The sequence below is a fragment of the Triticum aestivum genome, chromosome 3D (assembly GCF_018294505.1).
Source record: "Triticum aestivum cultivar Chinese Spring chromosome 3D, IWGSC CS RefSeq v2.1, whole genome shotgun sequence".
NCBI lineage: Eukaryota > Viridiplantae > Streptophyta > Magnoliopsida > Poales > Poaceae > Triticum > Triticum aestivum.
This window is the reverse complement of record NC_057802.1, coordinates 292,595,896-292,606,984: the sequence shown is the minus strand read 5'-3', so window position 1 is coordinate 292,606,984 and position 11,089 is coordinate 292,595,896. Positions and strand designations below refer to the sequence as shown.

General features: G+C 46.5%; 1 protein-coding gene across 2 annotated transcripts in view; it reads right to left on the bottom strand.

Annotated features, from left to right (window-relative positions):
* LOC123078492 (FCS-Like Zinc finger 11) overlaps positions 1–358 on the bottom strand; it is a 2,775-nt gene extending 2,417 nt beyond the window's left edge. For both annotated transcript variants that reach the window (XR_006437493.1, XM_044501022.1), the window contains exon 1: positions 160–358. The gene's annotated coding sequence lies outside the window, so the exon portion shown is untranslated. The remainder of the gene's footprint in view (positions 1–159) is intronic.
* Positions 359–11,089: the final 10,731 nt, after the last annotated feature.

Genomic DNA, 11,089 nt, shown 5'->3' with positions numbered 1-11,089 from the left:
AGAGGCCGTTGAGGGCATCCGAGGACCTAGGCAGATTAGGAGCCCCTCGCGAACGCGTTTTAATCTGTTCCCCCTGGGCGGAAATGCAGGTCCCGTAAATCCCCAACGCCGGAAGGTAAAATCGGCGAGGGTCAAGGAAGGAGGAACGGCCTGCCCTACCTTGGTCTCCTCTCCTCTCCTCTCCTCGGACGGCAGGGCGGGGCGGGGAGGAAGAGCGGACTCGACTCGAGGGAGGCGGCAGTGTGACAGAAAGATAAGAAGAAATAGGGCGGAGAGGGGAGAGAGAAGGGAGGAAAGGTTTATGTGAGAACTTTTGGCTCCAGTAAGTAGTTGTTGGACCCTACCCCAACCCCTTTCTCTCTCTCTCTCTCTCTACTTTCTTTTTCTAGGGTCTCTTCTCTGTACTCAACTCTGATGAACACTGTTTTCTAATTGGGGCACAGAATAATGTGGGCCCCGGTGTCAATCGCTGTGATTTGGTTTGGTTGTTGGCTAATTAGTACTGGTATATAATAATAACTATTTTAATGAAAAGGTGATGTTAAGTTTGGAAGGGTGTTAAGACTGTGATGTACGAGGCTGGTGGGCAAGAACATAAGCTAGTAACTTAGGTGATGTTTGGTTCTCTAGTCCTAGGATTTTTTCTAGTCCCTAGGACTTTTTGAAAAAGACTTTCAAGGAGGTGCTTCTAAGGACTTTTAGCAAAAAGTTCCAAAAAGTCCCACCCTGTTTGGTTTACTAGGGACTTTTTCTAGTCCCAACACAAAAAAGTCCCTGGAATCAAACACCCCTACACACTTCCCTAGACTAGGTTACTATCTTCATAATGGGTAGAAACATTTATGTAATGTCATGCAACGATGTATTTATTAGATTATAGACTCATTGTTTCTTGAGTGTGTGATGTTCCGGTAACTTAGCTAGTTACCACAAGCACCTCTCTCTTTATTAAATATGTGTCACATAAGCAAAGTTGTATTGGAGTGTGTGATGTTACTCCTAAGTTCCTTTCAATTGTGACCAGCCTCATGGTATGGAGACTTGCTTGTCATAGCAGTCAGCAAGAGAGGGAGAGAGGTTTGAAAAGAGCAGAGGAGAGGAGAGAGAGAGGATAACAGTAATTACTCTACTACTAGTACTGCTAGCAGTAGTAGTACTTCGCTTGTGGGCTGTGCGTTGCCTGCGATTATTTTACTATCTTTCACACAGGTGGATGAGAGGAGAGCGGTGGAGTTACCAAGGAAGTCCTCTGTCGAATCAGCTTTTTTGGACCTGTCTTGTGCTGCGGATTTTCTTCTCTGCGAAGTAAGTAAGGATTGTGCCCCGCAAGTCCACTTGCCACAAATGTTTCCTCCACTACCCGCTTTCACAAGGTACAGCTACAATCTTTTTTTCCCCTCTATCTATATACGTACGATTGGGGATTATGTCATTTTACAGTGTAGAGATATTGGGCAACTATAATCTGCATATTGGGAAATTACTAGTTAAGACATAGGAGTAACAAAATTCAGTGCTCGTAAAGAGAACACGTCTCATTACTATATTCTCACAACGTTCCTAGTGAAATTTGTGAGTATATTATACTGCATTCTAACAGTGTGCCTACAAAATAGATAAGGACATTAGGGCATTTCCAACGTCGACCCTCAAACCGTTCGTATATGTCCGGATGAGTTGTGTCATCCAATGCGGTCGTGTATTAGTCCGTCGAACGGTCCGGATTATGTTTTTCGAGCAAAATAGAACCAAACGTGAGGGGTTTTGCGCGAATCTAGACAGCAGACATGTAGGACTCCGACACCCCCGGCCCACCCAAAAGGCAGGCGGAGCGCGCTTTTTGTAGCTGTCTGCCCTGTTTCCGTGGTAGAATCCCCACTCTCTTCTTCCATCCCGCCGCTCTCCACCCAATTCCTGCCCCTTTCTCCCACTCTCTTCTTCCCTCCCACCGCCGCCACATGGAAATGGAGGAGAGCCTGCCGGAGATGGAGGACGTGGTGGAGGATCTAAACATCCCGCTCGCCCAAAAGATCAACTCGGCGACGCGGCAAAATCACCACGTCAAAGCGAAAGCCGCAAAAAGAGGAGACGCTCAAGAAGCGGGTTGCCGACAGAGGGCGTGCTGGTGGCGGTCGTGCTGATCGCGGACGAGGTGGAGGTCGTGGCCGCGGTGCGCAAATGGTGTCACTCACTGTACAGACGCCACCATGGTCGGGGCATTACAAGGCTCCATACTTCTACGCCACCAAGCAACTGGGTAGGCAGTCCCCGGCAGCCGTCACCGTGTCGTTCATCGTCGACGAGAACACAAGCCGCTGCTATTCTCGAAGTGTTCTTAGTCGCAGCTGGTCTGGGCGCGGATGGCGGGCGGGGAGCAGATGGGTGCCCGCACGCTGTTCGCGTGTATGCCTAAAGTGGGGGAGTTGGCCTACGACAGGGACCGGGAGATGATGGACATCATTCACGACGGAGGCGAAAGAGGAGGTGCCTATGAGGACAGGCAGGCGGAAGACTCGGATCCCACCCAGTCCGGCAACTACACCCGGACTGGAACGTAACATGGCTGCACCTAGACCGGCACACAGCAGGCGAACACCCAGACGGGCATGGGGCAAGCGAACACCCAGACAGGCACACATCAGCCGGATTGGGCTGTCGGACAGCAACAGGAGGATGAGAAGTTGGAAGACAAGGGCGGGGACGATGATCCAGATGATCTGGTCGATGATCCAAAGAAGACAGGTAGAAGAGAAAGCTTCAATATGCGGGAGGACGAGCTATTGTGCAATGCATGGTTGGCCCCTAGCCTCGATCCGATCCATGGCACGGAGCAAAAGGGCACAACCTTATGGAATAACATTCACATATGGTTCCATGAACACAAGCATTTCGCGCCCTATTCCGATGCGGTCATCCGCAAACGTGAATCAAAGTCCCTCAACCATCGTTGGTACACCATTCAAGAGGCCGTCTCGAAGTATTGCGACAACTTGAAGCATCTCATCGCACAATGGCCTAGCGGTGCACAAATCCACGAGCAAGTAAGTTCATTTGGTTGGATATGCATACTTCGTTGATCACTACCCGGATATGCATAGTATTGTAGCTGGACATTGGTATGTCTCCAACGTATCTATAATTTTTTATTATTTCATGCTATTATAATATCAATCTTGGATGTTTTTATGCAATTATATATCATTTTTAGGGACTAATAGATTAACCTAGTGCCCAGTGCCAGTTGTTGTTTTTTTGTGCCTATTTTTGACTTTTCAGGAGATCAATATCAAACAAAGTCCAAACGGAGAAAAAACTTTGGATTAACTTTTTTTGGACCAGAAGAGACCCTAGAAGGTTCGGGAGAAGACCTGAAGAGTCACAAGGGAGCGACAAGCTCGAGAGGTGCGCCCCAGGGGGCGCGCCCCCAGGCTTGTGTGCCCCTCGTGGCACCTCTTGACCTAATACCGCCTTTATAAATTCTCAAATATTCCCCTCACATCAAAGAGCCACACGGAATACTTATTCCGCCGCCGCAAGTTTCTGTTCCCATGAGATCCCATCTGGAGGCCTTCCCCGGTACTCTGCCGGAGGGGGAATCGATCATGAAGGGGCTCTACATCAACCTTGCTGCCATTCCGATGATGCGTGAGTAGTTTACCTCATACCTATGAGTCCATAGCTAGTAGCCAGATGCCTTCTTCTCTCTCCTTGATCTTCAATACAATGTTCTCCTCGATGTTCTTGGAGACCTATTCGATGTAGTGACTTTTTGCGGCGTGTTTGTTGGGATTCGATGAATTGTGAGTTTATGATCAGATTTAGCCATGAATATTATTTGAGTTTTCTCTAAACCCTTTTATGCATGATTGTTATAGCTTTGTATTTCTCTTTGATCTATTGATTTGGTTTAGCCAACTAGATTGATTTTTCTTGCAATGGGAGAGGTGCTTTGTGATGGGTTCGATCTTGCGGTGCTCAATCCCAGTGACAGAAGGGGACATGACACGTATTTGTATCATTTCCATTAAGGATAAAAAGATGGGGTTTATTCATACGTGAGTTTTCTTTGTCTACATGATGTCATCTTGCTTAAGGCATTACTCCGTTCTTTATGAACTTAATACTCTAGATGCATGCTGGAAAGCGGTCGATGTGTGGAGTAATAGTAGTATATGCAGAATCGTTTTGGTCTACTTGAAGGAAATATGCCCTATAGGCAATAATAAAGTTGTTATTTATATTTCCTTATATCATGATAAATGTTTATTATTCATGCTAGAATTGTATTAACCGGAAACTTAGTACATGTGTGAATACATAGACAAACAGAGTGCCCCTAGTATGCCTCTACTAGACTAGCTCGTTTATCAAAGATGGTTAAGTTTCCTAGCCATAGACATGTGTTGTCATTTGATGAACGGGATCACATCATTAGAGAATGATGTGATGGACAAGACCCATCCGTTAGCTTAGCACTATGATCATTTATTTTATTGCCATTGCTTTCTTCATGACTTATACATGTTCCTATGACTATGAGATTATGCAACTCCCGGATACCGGAGGAACACTTAGTGTGCTATCAAAAGTCACAACATAACCGGGTGATTATAAAGATGCTCTACAGGTGTCTCCGATGGTGTTTGTTGAGTTGGCATAGATCAAGATTAGGATTTGTCACTTCGATTGTCGGAGAGGTATCTCTAGGCCCTCTCGGTAATGCACATCACTATAATCCTTGCAAGCAATGTGACTAATGAGTTAGTTGCGAGATGATGCATTATGGAACGAGTAAAGAGACTTACCGATAACGAGATTGAACTAGGTATGGTGATACCGACGATCGTATCTCGGGCAAGTAACATACCGATGATAAAGGGAACAACGTATGTTGTTGTGCGGTTTGACCGATAAAGATCTTCATAGAATATGTAGGAGCCAATATGAGCATCCAGGTTCCACTATTGGTTATTGACCGGAGATGTGTCTCGGTCATGTCTACATAGTTCTCGAACCCGTAGGGTCCGCACGCTTAATGTTCGATGACGATTCGTATTATAAGTTTATGTGATTTGATGTAGCGAAGGTTGTTCGAAGTCCTGGATGAGATCACGAACATGACGAGGAGTGTCGAAATGGTCGAGACGTAAAGGTCAATATATTGTAAGGCTATATTCGGACATCGGAAAGGTTCCGAGTGATTCGGGTATTTTTCGGAGTACCGGAGAGTTACGGGAATTCGCCGGGGGAAGTAGTGGGCCTTAATGGGCCATACGGGAAAGGAGAGAAGGGCCTCAAGGGGTGGCCGCGCCCCCCCCCATGGGCTGGTCCGAATTGGACTAGGAGGGGGCGGCACCCCCCTCCTTCCTTCTCCCCGCCTCCTCCTTCCCTTCTTCTCCTACTAGGAATAGGAAAGAGGCGGGGAATCCTACTTGGACTGGGGAGTCCTAGTAGGATTACCCACACCTGGCGCGCCCCCTAGGGCCGGCCACCTCTTCCCCCCTCCTTTATATATGTGGCCAGGGGGCACCCCATAGACACACAAGTTGATTTCTTAGCCGTGTGCGGTGCCCCCTCCACAGATTTCCACCTCGGTCATATTGTCGTGGTGCTTAGGCGAAGCCCTGCGTCGGTAACTTCATCATCACCGTCAACACGTCGTCGTGCTGACGAAACTCTCCCTCGGCCTCAGCTGGATCTAGAGTTCGAGGGACGTCACCGAGCTGAACGTGTGCAGATCGCGGAGGTGTCGTGCGTTCAGTACTTGATCGGTTGGATCGCGAAGACGTTCGACTACATCAACCGCGTTACTTAACGCTTCCGCTTTCGGTCTACGAGGGTACGTGGACACACTCTTCCCGCTCGTTGCTATGCTTCTCCTAGATAGATCTTGCGTGATCGTAGGAATTTTTTTGAAATATTACGTTCAACAGTGGCATCCGGGCCAGGTCTATGCGTAGATGTTATATGCACGAGTAGAACACAAAGAGTTGTGGGCGATAATAGTCATACTGCTTACCAGCATGTCATACTTTGGTTCGGTGGTATTGTTGGATGAAGCTTCGCACACGGTTCTTGCTAGAAGCCCGTAGCAGCCACGTAAAACTTGCAACAACAAAGTAGAGGACGTCTAACTTGTTTTTGCAGGGCTTGCTGTGATGTGATATGGTCAAGACGTGATGATATATAATTTGTTGTATGAGATGATCATGTTTTGTAACAGTTATCGGCAATTGGCAGGAGCCATATGGTTGTCGCTTTATTGTATGAAATGCAATCGCCGTGTAATTGCTTTACTTTATCACGAAGCGGTAGCGATAGTCATAGAAGCAATAGTTGGCGAGACGACAATGATGCTTCGATGGAGATCAAGGTGTCAAGCCGGTAACGATGGTGATCATGATGGTTCTTTGGACATGGAGATCAAAGGCACAAGATGATGATGGCCATAACATATCACTTATTTGATTGCATGTGATGTTTATCCTTTTATGCATCTTATTTTGCTTAGTACGACGGTAGAATTATAAGATGATCTCTCACTAAATTTCAAGGTATAAGTGTTCTCCCTGAGTATGCACCGTTGCGACAGTTCGTCGTGCCGAGACACCACGTGATGATCGAGTGTGATGAGCTCTACGTTCACATACAACGGTTGCAAGCCAGTTTTGCACACGCAGAATACTCGGGTTAAACTTGACAAGCCTAGCATATGCAGATATGGCCTCGGAACACTGAGACCGAAAGGTCGAGCGTGAATCATATAGTAGATATGATCAACATAGTGATGTTCACCATTGAAAACTACTCCATCTCACGTGATGATCGGACATGGTTTAGTTGATATGGATCACGTGATCACTTAGATGATTAGAGGGATGTCTATCTAAGTGGGAGTTCTTAAGTAATATGATTAATTGAACTTTAATTTATCATGAACTTAGTCCTAGTAGTATTTGCATAACTATGTTGTAGATCAATAGCTCGCGGTGTAGCTCCCCGTTTAATTTTGATATGTTCCTAGAGAAAAACTATGTTGAAAGATGATAGCAGCAATGATGCGGACTAGGTCCGTGATCTGAGGATTATCCTCATTGCTGCGCAAAAAAATTATGTCCTTGATGCACCGCTAGGTGACAGACCTATTGCAGGAGCGGATGCAGACATTATGAACGTTTGGCAAGCTCGGTATGATAACTACTTGATAGTTTACTGTGCCATGCTTTACGGCTTAGAACCGGGACTTCAAAAACGTTTTGAACGCCACAGAGCATATAAGATGTTCGAAGAGCTGAAATTGGTATTTCAGACTCATGCCCGAGTCGAGAGGTAAGAGACCTCTGACAAGTACTTTGCCTACAAGATGGAGGAGAATAGCTCAACCAGTGAGCATGTGCTCAGATTGTCTGAGTACTACAATCGCTTGAATCAAGTGGGAGTTAATCTTCCAGATAAAATAGTGATCGACAGAGTTCTCTAGTCACTATCACCAAGTTACTGGAACTTCGTGATGAACTATAATATGCAAGGGATGACGAAAACGATTCCCGAGCTCTTCGTGATGCTGAAATCAACGAAGGTAGAAATCAAGAAAAGCATCAAATGTTGATGGTTGACAAACCCACTAGTTTCAAGTAAAAGGGCAAGGGAAAGAAAGGGAACTTCAAGAAGAATGGCAATCAAGTTGCCACTCCCATGAAGAAGCCCAAAGCTAGACCCAAGCTTGAAACTGAGTGCTTCTACTGCGAAGGAAATGGTCACTGGAAGCGGAACTGCCCCAAATACTTGGCAGATAAGAAGGATGGCAAAGTGAACAAAAGTATATATGATATACATGTCATTGATGTGTACTTTACTAGTGTTCATGGTAGCCCCTGGGTATTTGATACTAGTTCAATTGCTATGATTAGTAGCTCGAAACAGGAGTTACAAAATGAACAAAGACTAGTTGAGGGCAAGGTAACGATGTGTGTTGGAAGTGATTCCAATGTCGATAAGATCACCATCGCACACTCCCTTTACCTTCGGGATTAGTGTTGAACCTAAAACATATGTTATTTGGTGTTTGCGTTGAGCATGAATATGATTGGATCATGTTTATTGCAATACGGTTATTCATTTAAGTCAAAGAATAATTGTTGTTCTATTTACATGAATAAAACCTTCTATGGTCATACACTCAATATAAATGGTTTATTGAATCTCGATCGTAGTGATACACATATTCATAATATTGAAGCCAAAAGATGCAAAGTTAATAATGATAGTGCAACTTATATGTGGCAGTGTCGTTTAGGTCATATTGGTATAAAGCGCATGAAGAAACTCCATGCTGATGGACTTTTGGAATCACTTGATTATGAATCACTTGATGCTTGCGAACCATGCCTCATGGGCAAGATGACTAAGACTTCGTTCTCCGGAACAATGGAGCGAGCAACTGACTTATTGGAAATAATACATACTGATGTATGCGATCCGATGAGTGTTGATGCTCGCGGCGGGTATCGTTATTTTCTGACCTTCACAGATGATTTGAGCAGATATGGGTATATCTACTTGATGAAACATAAGTCTGAAACATTTGGAAAGTTTGAAGAATTTTAGAGAAAAGTGGAAAATCATCGTAACAAGAAAATAAAGTTTCTATGATCTGATCGTGGAGGAGAATATTTGAGTTACGAGTTTGGTCTTCATTTGAAACAATGCGGAATAGTTTTGCAACTCACGCCACCCGGAACACCACAGCGTAATGGTGTGTCCGAACGTCGTAACCGCACTTTATTAGATATGGTGCGATCTATGATGTCTCTTACTGATTTACCGCTATCATTTTGGGGTTATGCTTTAGAGACGGCTGCATTCACGTTAAATAGGGCACCATCTAAATCCGTTGAGACGACACCATATGAACTGTGGTTTGGCAAGAAACCCAAGTTGTCGTTTCTTAAAGTTTGGGGCCGCGATGCTTATGTGAAAAAACTTCAACCTGATATGCTCGAACCCAAATCAGAGAAATGTGTCTTCATAGGATACCCAAAGGAGACTGTTGGGTACACCTTCTATCACAGATCCTAAGGCAAGATATTCGTTGCTTAGAATGGATCCTTTCTAGAGAAGGAGTTTCTCTCGAAAGAAGTGAGTGGGAGGAAAGTAGAACTTGATGAGGTAATTGTACCTTCTCTCGAGTTGGAAAGTAGTTCATCACAGAAATCAGTTCCGGTGATGCCTACACCAATTAGTGAGGAACCTAATGATGATGATCATGAAACTTCAGATCAAGTTACTTCCGAACCTCTTAGGTCAACTAGAGTAAGATCCGCACCAGAGTGGTACGGTAATCGTGTTCTGGAAGTCATGTTACTTGACCATGACGAACCTACGGACTATGAGGAAGCGATGATGAGCCCAGATTCCGCGAAATGGCTTGAGGCCATGAAATCTGAGCTGGGATCCATGTATGAGAACAAAGTGTGGACTTTGGTTGACTTGCACGATGATCGGCAAGCCATAGAGAATAAAATGGATCTTCAGGAGGAAGACAGACGCTGATAGTAGTGTTACTATCTACAAAGCTCAACTTGTCGAAAAGGGTTTTTGACAAGTTCAAGATGTTGACTACGATGAGATTTACTTACTCGCATCGATGCTTAAAGTCTGTCCGAATCATGTTAGCAATTGCCACATTTTATGAAATCTGGCAAATGGATGTCAAAACTGCATTCCTTAATGGATTTCTTAAAGAAGAATTGTATATCACTACAAAAAAAAGACACATCCGTGACATTTTGGGCCGAACGAATTTTTTTTCTGTCATACTTATGACACTTCTATGACGATAATTGTGACAGACAAAAAATCATGACAGAAAATGGGCTTTTCGTCCTGGGCGGGCCGGAGACGCAGCTGCATGACATTCTTTGGGCCGTCCATGACGGAAAAAACCGTGGTAGAAGCGAGGGCGCGGAAAATATCGGGGAGTCCCCGGTTACGGTGGGTGGTCGGGGGCCGAGCGATGCGCGTTTCTCTCGTACGTACGCGCGTGTGTGCGAGGCGTTGGGCTCTAACTGAACCCGAGCGATTGCACTGCAGGCTACGCGTTACTGAACCCGAGCGATCGATCGATGACTGTTAACTAAACCCGATCGAGCGATTCCTTCGCTACTGCTACTAACTGAAGTCGATCGATGCTGCCTCTGGATGAACAGTGAGCGTTGCTGGGGGGGGTTTGGATGAACAGTTCCCGGTGGGGGTGGATGAACAGGACCCCGTGGCGTTGCCTCTGGATGAACAGTGAGCGTTGCTGGGGGGTTTGGATGAACAGTTCCCGGTGGGGGTGGATGAACAGGACCCCGATCGTTCGAGCCGGTTGGGGCTGGATGAACAGGACCCCGTGGAGGGTAGGATGAACAGGACCACCCGTGGAGGGTAGGATGAACAGTAGACGGTAGAGGGCTGGATGAACAGTAGCCCGTGGAGGGGTGGTTGAACAGGAGCCCGTGGAGAGGGCTGGTTGAATAGTAGCCGGTGGAGTAGCGCGCGGTGGAGGCTGGATGAATAGGAGCCCGTGGATGAACAGTCGCAGGTGGAGGCTGGAGGAGGTCGACGCTGGATGAACAGTAGCCCGTGGAGGCTGGAGGGAGTCGACGGTGGAGATGAACAGTATCCTGTGGAGTCCCGTTTTGCGGTACGCCACACCCCTCCCGATGAACAGGACCCCCGTTTCGACCGTAGCGCTCCAACACAAGTCCGTTTCCTCCGATTTGCGGTACGCCACACCCCTCCCGATCAACAGGACCTCCGTTTCGACCGTAGGAGGTCCGTTTCCTCCGTTTTGTGGTACGCCAGACCCCTCCCGATGAACAGGATCCCATTTCGAACGTGGCCGGTCGAACACAAGGCCGTTTCCTCCGTTCTGCGGTACGCCAGGCCTAGTTTCCATCGGCTGTTCCGTCCAAGCCCTCCCGATGAATACAACGACGCATTCTGTTCCGACCCAGCCGGTTGGCTCCCCATGAACACGACGACGACGCTGTTTCTCCGTTCCGACCCAGCCATGTACACGAGCCCTGGCCGTACGTATGCGCGA